Source organism: Anastrepha ludens, chromosome 3, assembly GCF_028408465.1.
Source record: "Anastrepha ludens isolate Willacy chromosome 3, idAnaLude1.1, whole genome shotgun sequence".
NCBI classification, from domain to species: domain Eukaryota; kingdom Metazoa; phylum Arthropoda; class Insecta; order Diptera; family Tephritidae; genus Anastrepha; species Anastrepha ludens.
In genome coordinates this window covers 131099251-131113064 of record NC_071499.1, presented here as the reverse complement: position 1 = coordinate 131113064, position 13814 = coordinate 131099251, and positions in this window count along the sequence as shown.

Below are 13814 nucleotides of genomic sequence, written 5' to 3'. Positions count from 1 at the left end.
TAGGTATGGCGGTCGCAGTAGCCGACGTGACTACCATTCGGAACTCGGAGAACCTAGGTTCGAATCTCCGTGACACAAAAAAAAAAATCAAGAGAAAGTGTTTTCTAATAGCGGTTACCTTTCGGCAGGAAATGGCAAACTCCCGAGTATTTTTCTGCCATGAAAAAGCTCCTCATAAAAACCCACCTTCTGAAGGAGGAGCTGGCCAAATACCCAAAAAGGGTGCAATCGCCAATTATATATAAATATTACAACAGGTCCGGCAAAATATTAAGTTAAGTTAAGTTACGTAAATTCAGTCTACGCTAACTAAGTTTTTGGGCTATGAAATCATTATTTGGCATCTCTTCGAACTGTAAGGAACTCATTTTTGAGCTCCGACTATGTGCACCTTATTCCCTACAAAACACAAATCGTGAGAAGCATTCAAGGGCTATTGTGTTTGACTGAAATGCTGCTTCAACAGTAAAAAGAAACGTGCTTGTGGATAGTCACTTGGGACAAAACATGAAACCATTATGACACCCCTAAACGCAGAAAATCCTATGTGAAATCGAGAGAACTCGGCCTACTCAAAGGCCGAATACCCATCCTTCGAAGGTGCTGCTGTGTATTTGGTGCGATCAGCAGGGTGTGGTGCATTATATATTATATATGTATGTAATTAGCGCGTTAGTTGTTTGACCGAAGTTCTGTTTTAATTTTTGGTGTGTGCCTTGATGTTGAGCGTCTCCGAATAGCAGATGATCTTTTATTGGAAATTTTTCCTACTAAACAGTCTTAGAGTCACTGGAGAAGAGGAAATGCACCCACGATATTCAGGTCTACGCTATCGGAAGGGTCCAGGCAAGATATGTCATTTCAGCAGCGTTCCCCAAATTTTATAGTGAATCTTTATGCTGTTGTATCAACAACAAGAGAGAGGTCGATGAAAAAAACCTTGAAATACTTATCCGATATTTATTTTTTTTAGGTTTTTTATAATCAAAAACATTTTTCTTTTTCAATTTAATACTGACCCGCATACAACTTTTCACTGTTTAAACAGCAGAATCTTTGATTTCTGCTAATTTTCTGGATTTTTTTTTAATTTTGCCAAGTACGTGCAACAGCGAGGAAAAAACAAGCATAACAACCGATTATAAATAAAGAACAGCAACAAAAATAATGAAAACTAAAGTTGGCTGCTAATTGCTGGACAATCATTAGGGACTTTTTACGCTTCGATGAGGAAACATGAGCAGCCAAGTTAATCGACAAAGACAACAAACACGAACAAATAATGAGAATCTTGGCCAGCGGTTGAGAAGTACGTAAGTTTAAATATAAATAAAGAAATGATGCGGAAAGATTAGATAAAAATTGAAAGCAAAAAAGAGGAGGAAGAAGAAAATTCAAATTCAGAAAAAATAGAAAAAAATACGACATAAAAGATAAACAAAAAACATCAATATAATAATGCGATAAACTCAAGTGAGTTAATACCAAAAGTATCAACCATAAAAAAATTAAAAGCAACAACAATTAGTCATGCCACAGACACACCACCAACAAAGTATGAATATGCAGTACTACCCCAAGGGAAAAATATAAATAAAAAGAGCAAAGTCGGCGCTGGTAGCTAAAAAAAAATTGCAACATTTGTCTTTTTTTTTTAAAACTTCCGTTATGCGCAGCTTGGGGGCGGCGGCGGTGCTACTGACAGCAGATTGGGATAACTGAAAATGAAGGACACCAGACACGCCATACCAAGAGCGAGAAGAGCTGGGCGGGCGGGGAAAGCGGAAAGGATTGACGATAGCTTGAATACAGATGCAGTGATGAGCACAGATGCCGGGAAGTTAATGAAGGAAATGATAAATCCGGCGGATGGGCGGTAGGTGACGAAGAGGGAGACAGACAGTAAAGGCGAACGAATGTAAGAAAGTGTGAAAGCGGCAAGTGGGCTGCACCAGTTGAGGAGTAAAGGCGGGGCGGATATTGAGCGACTGGTATGTTGCTCGGGTGCCTGTGGATTTGTTCAATCAAATTAGTGAAGGGCAATGGTCAACGGCAGACTGCTGGCGTTGGAGAGCAGGGGCAGAACGGAGGCAAGAAAGTGAGAAAGCGAGAAAGCAAGCAAGTCATATTGTGCTAAGTGAGCGGGTGCGCGGATTCGCGGATATGCGCATATGGGCGAAATTATGAAAATAAATATTAAGTACAAAAATACCAAAGAAATGGGGCAATTAAAGGATAAGCAAAAAAAAAAAAAGAAAGCAAAAAAAGTTGCGAGTAAAGCTACTTTACTTTTGTCGGTTTGTTTTTTTGAAAGACAACAGGAAGTGCGCTGCTATGAAAAATTAAGCTGAGAATGCCTGCGCACTTTCGCAATTTTACAATACTCCACTCCCTTCCTTCCCTTCTGATGTCCACTTTTTTTACTCTGCTTCTACGTAAACCAAACGCTTACCACAATGAGCTAATGAACTGTTGAATGAATGGCTTGAATAATGAGCTGGAAGAATTAAGTAAATGTTGGGGGATACAAAAAAAAAAAAAAAAAAAAAAAAAAAACAGAGGGGCGGGGTGTAACAGCGAAGAATAATTAGGCTTAGTAATTTTTGGTTCAGAAACGTTTCATGCATTATTTTATTTCATATTATTTGTTATTAATCTCTTTGAAAGTCTTAGATATGCGTGGCAATGAATTTGTTAGGCACTGCTATAGAGCTAAAGAAAATTTGAATTGCAAGTTTCTGGTTCTATTCCAAAGAAATTCTCTACAGAAGCTCGTTTGAAGCATATCGGCAAAACTTTTTCTTACAGACCGATTAAGATTCATATGGTCGAAGGTAACGAAATGTGGCAGAAGATCAAGATCTAAGTTGGCCTAATAGGCTGCTCTGCTATGTTCGTTTAAATTTTATGTTTTCGGTACTACTCGTTTACGCGATTTTGGTCGAGTTTCGCGCGCCAGTCGTTTCTTTCTCGCGTCAGGTGGACACATTAAGAGAAGCCAAGTCCTTCTCCTCTTGATCTTTCCAGAGGAGGTCTTGATATAGATGCATTTAATATCGATTTCAAGCTGGTAATGATCTTTAAGTATATAAATTTAAGGGGTATGTCGGGTTTAAATCTTGGATTTATATGTGAAGCCGTTTTTGGTCACTAAATTTTTGTATTTTTTGCAATTTATTCAAATTTTTTCAAATTCATACGTTTTGAAAATTGCCTCAGTTCTACTCCACATACGATAGCCTTTTAATATTAATACTTCGTAATCATAAGACAAGACATTCCCAACCGGCCAAGATCTAGAGCCTGGATACCAGACTTCCATTCTGATCCAGAGGAAGTCCTGGACCTGATAAAGCTAGGCAACCCCGAACTACTTACCAGCGACTGGAGGTTGCAAAGATTGGCGAAGTGGACGGCAAGAGGAGACAGGCCGTGATAATCCTCAATGAGGAATCTGAAATGGAAGATTAACTACGGCTTCCAAACGCTGACTCTCCATGTCTACAGACAGGATGTAGCTAGCAAGAGCACCTCCGCAGGAAATATAACTTCATCTGCGGAAGCGAACGAGGTTGTCACAGACAACGATGAGGTGGTTTCCAACTCCGGCATGGTAGGCGAACTCTTCGAAAGGGTTACCTTAAAGGACATGGAGGGGAAATACTCCGATCTCTCTGCTATGGAGGATGAGGAGTCTCTCCCCCCTACATCCGATGAAGAGAACGCAGACCAAAGCGTGGTTGGCTGCCCTTCAATAACGTACAAAAGCGATGGTGAGGATTGTACAAATTAATCTTCACCACAGTAAGGCGGCCTCAGCCGCACTCATCCTCCGTCTCGCAGAAAGAGAAGAGGATATCGTGCTTATCCAAGAACCATGGGTCGTAAAAGATCGGGTTTGCGGTTTGAGCAAATTGGTTTATGTCACTGACAAAGGTAAACCCAGGTCGTGCATACTAGCAAAGAAATGTATTAATGTATATTTACTAATACAATTTAGCGATGCGGATAACGTAATCACGGCAGTGGAGTCCTGCGGAAGGACGATATGGCTTGCATCATCTTATATGGCACACGACGCGGAGCAACCACCTCCATCACAACTCATCAGAGACGCAGTTCATGAAGCATCGAGATGTGGCACCCCATTCATATTGGGAGCAGATGCTAATGCACATCATCATGTCTGGGGCAGTTCAGACACAATCGCAAGCGGTGATTACATCTTTGAATTCATTATGTGTAATGTGTAACAATCTTTATATTAGTAACATAGGTGATACCCCTACTTTTGTAACAACTACGAGAAGTGAAGGTCTAGACATCACGTGTGTCAATGAACGAGGGTCCCAAATTTTAAAGGACTGGAGAGTGTCTACAGACAACTCCTTCTCAGATCATAGGTACTTAATGTACACCATCTCATTGCAAACTAAACAGTTCAAGCCGGTTATAAACCGCAGACGCACAAACTGGGGGATGTTTGAAACCACGATATCCAGCAATCTCCCAGCAGCGACATACACAATTAACTCCGAGCCACAGCTCGACTCAGTGGTTGATGAGCTGACTTCAGCATTTCAACAAGCTGCGAAAGCAGCATGTCCTCAGAGAACAAGAAGAGGAAAACCGAAACCTCCATGGTGGTCCACTGATATAGCAAACCTCAGAAGGCAATGCAGAACGATGTATAACGAAGCGAGGAGAACCAACTCGTGGGACAGATACAAAGAATGCCAGCGTAGATTTAAGTATGCCATAAGGGCAGCAAAAACCGCGTCTTGGAGAGACTTCTGTCAAAAGATAGAAAGTGTTTCGGAGACCAGTATACTCCGGAAAGTAGTATCAACAAGTCCCAGTAACCCTAGCTACTTCATAAAAGATAATGGTAATTGGACAACCAGCAGTGAGGAAATACTAGAATTACTAATGCAGACGCACTTTTTGGCCAACCGTGGATCAGCGGTGCCCCACAGGGGCCAGAGCCAATAATCGGAATCAGTCCCGCAGGAATTAAGAACTGGATCAACGATTATGTAGGCAATCTACATAAAGAGCGATGGTCCGGTCTAGAACGCTGCAGAACTGCAAAGTGTTTTGTGACAAGTCCGAACAGAAAACTGTCAAACTTTCTACTAAAACTTAGAAGGAAAGACATTCGGTTGATGGGCGGCACCATTACAGGACACAGCATATGACCACCATTGGAATCATCGAGGACCCGGTATGCCTGTCATGCTTGGAGGAGGCGGATAACACTGAGCACTTTCTCTGTGAGTGTCCTGCCTTTGCTAGAGCGCGACTACAAGTATTGGGTTCCGATGTCATGAGAATGAGGAATATTCGTTCTCTAAAACTGGAGGATATTTACAGATTTGCCAAAGAATCTGGAAAATTCTCACAGGACTAACTATCTCTATCTCTGTCTCTATTCTTTCCTATCTCTTTCTCTGATACTTTTCTCCCTCCCTCCTTGACTATCTACCCCCTTTCCAGAGCTTTAAATACAATGGGCTTTTTAGCCTGAGTGTTTTAGGAGCCACCAAATCTCCTGGTGCTCCTTGGCTCGACCTTTCCCAAATTTAATTCACTTCAAGCACATTGATCTCAGTCATAACGGGGCACTGCCTAATAGGTAGACACACCCAAAGGATGGGTGTGCAAACACATGACTTCTGTAGAAGTTGTCTAGATGAGGACGAGGAAGAGACAATCTCGCACCTATTGTGCCACTGCCCTGCTCCATCCAGACGCAGGTTTACTATTCTGGGTAGACAATTTTTTAATGAGTTAGAAGACCTCAGTTCTATGGAAATCAGAGATATTTTAAAATTTTTGAAAAACACACACTGATTTTAGGAGAGATAGAGACAAGCTCCCCACGCGGCATCACAATGGGCTATGAGCCTGAGTGTGTCCCACAGGACAACCGCTTCAACCTAACCTAACCTAATCATAAGACAGCCAACGTAGCCGAATGGGTTGGTGCGTGACTACCTTTCGGAATTCACAGAGATAACGTAGGTTCGAATCTCGGTGAAACACCAAAATGAAGAAAAAGTGTTTTTCTAGTGGCGGTCGCCCGTCGGCACGCAATGGCAAACATCCGAGTGTATTTCTGCCATGACATGTCTACATGGTATGACACTGTAGGCCCATACATTTGTGGAACAACATCAAGACGCACGCCACAAATAGGAGCTCAGCCAAACACCCAAAAAAGGTGTACTCGCCAATTATACATATATATATATATATATATAAACATAGTTTGTGAATAGAGTGTGTTATGAATATTGAAAAGTGAGTAGCGTCTACTGGCGGACTCCGATTTTTGGCATTTTTGACAAATCTTATTCGCTTTACCTTTATTTAAATTTTGTTTTTAATAATTTCTCTTAATTCAGTTCCGAACTAATCAGCGTCTGTAGATGACTAAATTTTTTTAACTTTAAACCAAAATTGGTTAGGTAAAGTGCTAACTTAACATGTTGAGTGCCATGTGACCCACAAGCTGAAAAACAAAGGTAAGCTTAATCAGAATGATAATTTAATTTAAAAAAATGATGTCAAGTTTTACAATTAATCACTTCAATGGCATCTGGGCAGTGCAAATTTCATATAAATGGTAGCGCTTAACGGGTAAAAAATCTTCGCTCTTCACTATTTTAGTTTTATAGAGAGCTTTATTTTACTCCAAAGAGGAGAAGAGGCATATAAGCTGTCACCTACATTTACGGTCATTAAGCAGCATAATTTTACACCATGCGAGAGTAATTGAAAGTTTTCCTGGTCTTTACCAAGGTGCTGGTACATATGTGTACCTTTCGAGACGAAAGGGATAAGTCATTTGGACCGATTATTCTTTTTTAAAAGAACTTGCTCACAATCGAAAAGTCTTCAATACTTCTGTTCTGGCCCTACGCTCCAACCGGAGTTAAAGGATATTATATCTATAATCGTCTTAAAATTTTGTATTGTACCTCTTTACACAATACGCCAGATATCCCTAGATTCTGCTTTTTTTAAATAATTATTATCTTACAATAGCAAATTATCCGATTTTGTTTAACGAAAATTGGATTTTTGTCTATGAAAAATTAAAAAACGAACGAAATTCTTCCAGGAATACCTCGAGGGACATCTCCTTCAAAAAATTCAGTTCCGAGTTATGACGTACACAAAACAACAACTTTTTTCACGAAGCCTGCGGAGAATCACTGTCATTCACTCAATTTTCACTATTTTGCAATAAAAATGTAGAAAAATATTTCCCAAATATTGCCTTTTTTCACCGAATTAAACTTATCCCATCCCAGTGCATTGAGTAATTGAGCTCACCCGCTTCAACTCGCAGCTTAAGCGAATTTTCAAATATGAGTAGCAATATTTAGCTGCCTTGAAGATTAAAGCGTTTGCTGCGGAGATTACTGTTTTTGCTACAAAGTTTTCGAGTGAAAAGAAACCGAAGAAGAACCAACAAGTTAAATTTAACTTCAGTATTCTATACTCTCAAGACCAACTTCTTCCGTTGAATCCCACTTGAGCGCCACCTTCGTACAGATATGAGAAGTAAGCAAATTTTTCCATGAATCAGTGACATTACAGCTATCTCTCTGTCATAGTCATGGTCCTTATGATCTTTTACATATGCATAAATGTCCATAAATACCTGTATTTACAGCATAAATTACAACACTTCAGCTTGAGCTGACAGCAGCAGCACCTCTGGCCCAAAAGGTAGCGTGGAAAGTTATGAAAAGTATGGAAGGTGTGGCAGGAGAATCGCGCTCCGTCGGCAATTAAATTGCAACACCTTGGCACCTACACACACACATGCACAAATACGTGTAATTTAATGAAAGTGTGGTGCAAATATATGCGTTGCAACTGCTGACAGCTGGCTTGCGTGTGTGAGTGTTCACACGGCTGTTCAAGTGTTTATATAATATAATTAAATTAAATAATTTCGCTGTGTGTTAAAATGTAGCCAAGTAGCAAATACAAATGGAAGGAAGCAGTTGAAGAACGGAAGCAGCAAAAAATATGTCATTTTGTTTTTTGTTTTTTTTTGGGTTTTCCAAAGAGCAAGCAAAGCGCGAAAGTGAGTTGTTGCTGGAATGCTATGTGCGCGCAGGATTATTGCTGTAAAAGTTATTTGTGTGCGTGTTTGTAGGTACGTGAAAATGAAGTTTCGAAGTTGCCTGCTCTAAGTTGCTGCGCCGTAAGTAGGTTTGCATGTTGCGCTAAGCCGCCTTTATCTAACTTTATACTCCCACCTCAGTTCCACTCTCTCCTTGACCCACACCTGACATGCTGCCAAGTCGACACGAACGACATCATTAATCTCGTGGCAGAAATAAGCGGCAAAACATGTTCATAAAATTTATGCAACAGCGTGGCGCAAGAGAAATACTGAGGGAATGAGAGTGAATGCTATGGAGGCGATGAAATTGCAGTTTTGTTGTTGCTTCTACATCAGCGCCCCGTGAGGCAGTTAAAAAGGCGTTGAAGTGATGTTGGCGTCTGTTAGTTGGTTCGTTGAGTGTGATTCTTTGCAGGACGTGTCATTTTAACAACAACTGTTGTTGTTGTTAAATGTGCGTCATTATTTCCGTTACAACACCATTAGCTTCCGACATGCAGACATCTATTTATAAATACATGCATATATAGATACGAGTATGAATGCAAAAACAAATAATAAAGGACCATTTTTAACAAAAGACAGTTTAAAAGGACGAACAAAAAAGCTTTTCATCAGATTATGCTTCAAACTTGAATAATGTTGCAGAACTAAACAATTTCCAACTCGGTTAAATTCAAAATTTATTTCAATTAATTACTGTGAAAGCTCCACTAAATTAATCAAAGCTTCATTAGAAGTGTTTCGTATAAAGCAATTTCTGAGTTATGACAAATAAAAAAATTAAAGTTTTTTAGAAACTTTTTAGAAAAAAATTGTTTTTTTTAAATAACAAGCAACTTTAGAAAGCTCTGACTGAAGATAAAGCTTTCACTGTTACGTTCAAACAGAAACAAAAAGATTAATAGAAGCTTGTTTAGTTAAGATTAGAAAGCTTTCACAGGAACTAATTTTTGAGCTGTAATTATTATTTTTCATAAAAATAATCCGGCACCCAGATTCACTAAACAACTTCTATGAAAAATTATGCCATAACAAAAACAAATACTGTGAGGAAAAATAAAAGCTTATTAATGAGCTTTCTCTGAAAATAATTTTCGAGTTGTAAGCAGAGGATAACCCGTAAGGCTTTATTAGAAAGATTTTACTACAAAATGTTTTCAAGTCATACCAAAAAGTAATTTATTAGAAGGGTTTCACTAGAAGCCACAAATTCCTTGTTTGTAAAACCCAACAAATGGTTTTAAGTAATGGCAAAAAAAAAAAAAAAATTATTAGAAGCTGGAATTCCATTGGTTTCTTTGAAATTTCGTGGCAATCCGTTATTAAGCTTTAAGTTGAGTGTAAATGTTTGCTGCTTTTTCCATTAATAAAATGTTTGAGGCCCCACTGGTAGACCCTGCATAAACTTTGTGGTTATTTGTTATACTGAAGCGGCACTCTACGGCTCTTTTTTGTTGAACTTTAATGAGCAAAATAATTTTGCAGCGAATTGAAGTGAAAGTAAACAACATCTTTAACATCCTTACTTAATTCTTTGATGCCTTTTCAACGACAATTCATTTCACCGACCACTATTCTCTTTAATTAAAATCCCTTACCATTAAACTATTTTTTCATATTTGGAAATTTTTTGCGGCCCTTTGGTGATAAAAAAGGTACCACTTTCTAGGTGGTCATTGAATGAGCGTTCATGGGTAAAATTCTACCTGCATTAGAAAGAGGCGGAGAGAGTCCACGCACACCAATTTTTTAGGAAGGAAAATTTACGTAAATTTTATAGTTGAGGGATAATGAAGGAAGTCGCGAGGGCGATGAGCTAGTTAGAAAGGGTACTAATCTTCCACTGCTTGAAAACAGAGGCAATATTGGAATTCTATGGCAACTTGCAAATTAAGCATAAAACATGATATTCTCCAGGAGGCCATGATCATGGAGGATAGGTCATGGTGAGAAGAAAATGCTTGTGTTACAACCAGACTAGTTTAGTCGCAAATAGATAAGAAACGATCAGGAGAATTGCTCAGCCTCTCAAGGGGGAACATCTCGAAGGTCGTAGCTTGGGCCACTGGCTGTTAGGCAGGCACTCATCTAGGCAAGGAATCTTTTCTCATGAATACTACAGAATTTGTACAGAAGAGAAAGAGGAAGAAATAGTAGAGCACCTCCTCTGTAATAGTCCAGTCTTAGCTAGGAGTAGAGCAAGGTCATTAGGACCTCTCTCACGAAATTATCCGGTGTTGGGATAAAACCTATTCCACGCTTCATAAGAGCGTCTAAATGGTACCATAACGGACCTACATAGGCTAAGTGAGTTGACCATTCTAAACCGACTGCCACTAAAACCTAACCTTGCCTACACTTCCTACAAAAATGCCTTACAATAATTCTTTACAACCCCACAAATCGAATTCAAACCAATTCGACATGAGCCCACATGTTGACTGCATGTTTTGGAACCACGGATAAGCTCAGCACAAGCCACGGACATACCATACATGGCATGATTTGCAGCTTTTCCCTGCGCCCCACCTTGCTTTTGCGCTCGGCCTCGTTCCACACAGGCAACCTCAAAATCATCGCACCAAATGTTAATTAAATTCTAACAAACGCGAACGAGTAATTTCTTAACACATCGCTCACATAGCTCGCGCTTTCCTCCTCTCCATCCCTTCCCTCTATCCCATAACTTTCCTGCGCTTGTTGTTGTAGCAGCAAGAGGTAAATTCAAGTGCAGCGTCAGCATTAAGGCGCGCGTATGTGTTCGTATTTAATAGCGATTGTAATTACAGTTGTGCACACTCATACAGTCACACCGAAGGAAGTAGGTGTAATATGAACGTACCCACGCCTATGCTCTTGTATGGATGTATATGTGTATGCGTATATTTGTATGAAAACATTTGCAGCGCCTCTGCGCCGTTTAAGCGTCGACCCGGCAGGCTATTATAAAGATTTGTGGATTTTTATTATTGTTGTAATGTTTGGTTGCTTGATGTATGTGTATTTGCTGCTCTCGGTGCACTCGACAAGCGTTGTTATTGTTACAAGGCTCGAGCGTAAATTAAAAGGTTCTTCACTTCGAGCGGACTGTCAGCCTCTCGTGGCTAGTGCTGGCGTACAAAAAAAAGTAAATGTATAAAACAAACAACAAAAACAACTAAAGTGACACTTCGAAGCGCGCGTATCTGCACAGGTTTGCATGTATTTCGTTTGCTTGTATGTATTCATGTAAATGTAGTAGTTACAACATTTAGACGAGCAGCACTCGATCGCGGCCTTGGCCATCTTCACTGTCACAGCGTAGCCTTGCTGAAAGTAAATCTTCTGCACGAAAATCTACACTTGCTTCGACCTCTCCCCTCCCTCACGCATACATTTGTATATTAGTGGCATTTTCGTTGCAAACATGGCCGCATAACCTGACACCTTTCTCCACCATTCCGCCGCACTTGGATATTTCAACTAGAACTTTTTCTTTGTTGCTCTTCTCATATTAAATGAGGAAAAGCGTAATAAAATATGTTCGTGTTTGCAATAACGCGTAGAAACATAAAATATTGCATATTTTAAGGCGTGCCAAATGCTTTCTGCTACCCGATGCTTAGAAAGCTTTGAAGTTTGTCTCAGTCACTTGGCACAGGCAGTGAAATGTGTCAGCGTGGTAATAAAGTTGGTGTGAAATTCAAGTGAAGACGAGGCATCTAAATGATTTTGGATGCATATAGACAGGCGCAAATGTTAGCGCGCACCGCTATGTTGACACGAGTGGAAAATGAACGTGTGAAATGAAATTAAGAAATTCGTGTGTGGGAATCAATGCGTGATGTGCATTGTGTGCTTGGTACGTGATTAAGCTCTTTGCGAGAAGTTTAATTTTGAGTTTATTTTCTCCGAAATATTTCATTTAGCCACTCTAATATTTCAGTCATACAGTATCCTCTATGCTTTAGATAATTTGCCATCAGAAATTTGTTGCGAGAAAAATGTAAATCAGCAAATTTGAACTGAAAAATATGCACGTAAAATTTTCACGTTTTCTTTGACGGTATTTTAGTGTGCTAAATAATTTAATTTTCGCAATATGGTTGTCACTCATTTGACCTTGACGAAATGCGGTATCATTCCACATTCATTGAATGTTCTGTTGCAATGTCGCGGTGCGGCCTAAAGTTTTGAGAAAAAGTAATTCAGTTTCGTATAAGAAACTGTCGCTGCCCGGTTCTTGAACTCGTGTTATTTTATTTTTATTTTTTACGAGGAGGAAGCATCGAAAGCCTAACCCCGTCAGTGTAGGACTTTAACCCGAACTAAACTTCTTACCGTCAAAGTACCGATACCCGTGACACTGAACGTCAGTTACTGTCCTGTTGCAATACGGCACAAGCTGCATCTACCTGTTACCATTCACTGTGAAATAATTTCAGGAGAGAGTCGTCCCTGTGCGATCTGTATGCCTCCTCATATCACGTCCCAGTTCATACCATATAAATATTAGTTTCTAAGTGTGACAACGTCAGTTTACCTGTTCCCCTCTGAGTAGGTTTTCTGGTTTATACACTTTCTTGGCTATCGCGTCTCCATCTTGTCTGCTCGCTGTGCCGTTTAAGCCATTAGGCTTATTAATCGAAACACACGAAAAGCACATGTTCCGCATCTTCGTCAACTGTTGGTGTGTACTGCTCGCAGTATAGAGTCCTTCATACCCATAGCCCTTAATATATATATAATTGGCGCGTACACCCTTTTTGGGTGTTTGGCCGAGCTCCTCCTCCGATTTGCGGTGTGCGTCTTGAGCCCATAGCCCTTAAAGTACGCCTTAAAATAGCCACGATCACTTAAGATTTGTGTGAGGTAATATTCTACTTCTCCTGCTTTCTCTGTAGCCAAGCCTCAACTTTGGGGATGAGGCGGTGGGCCACGTGTCTATTTTTAGTTGACCTTGTGCTGGTCCTAATACGTGTACAACCTTTCATAGTTGGTAACCAACAGGCCATCTGTAAGAGCACCTATCGGCTGAGTTATCCGCAATACTGGGCCTCCTCTTTACCCTGTTCCACAGTATGAGTTCTAGAAGAAAGAGGAATGCTGCTTTGCCAGATTTGAAAATATGATGTTTTTAAGTTTATTTTAAAAGGGAAGCAAATCACCAAACTCAGCAGATTTTTGGGATATTTTAGTATATATTAGGTCAAATCAAAAGTCCCGCGCAGGTTTCTGCTTTATTTTGACGATGGAATTAACATAATTCGGATCATTCAATATCAATGAAATATGCACCCTTTTGGTCTATAAATTTTATCCATTTTGAAGAAACCATTTCATAATCTCACTATTGAAGAAATTCTTGTGCTATTGATTATATGACTTCTCCAGCTCATTTTCTCAAACTCCTCTTGTGGCCAGTTCTGACTCATGAAGAAAAGTTTACCAATGCTTTAAGCAGAGGGAGTGAGAGTGACACCCCCGATTCAAGCTTTTGCTCAAATTGCAAAACGCTGTGACACCCATCTGGCTTCCCTAAAAACAAAAGTGTCAAATACCTCTTTGTAGGGCATAATGCCAACATTCTTCTTCTTAATTGGATTTCAAGGCTGACATTGGTAGCTGTGTTAATGCTGGTTCCTAAATAAACGAAGTCTTTTACAACCTCGAAATTATAACTGTC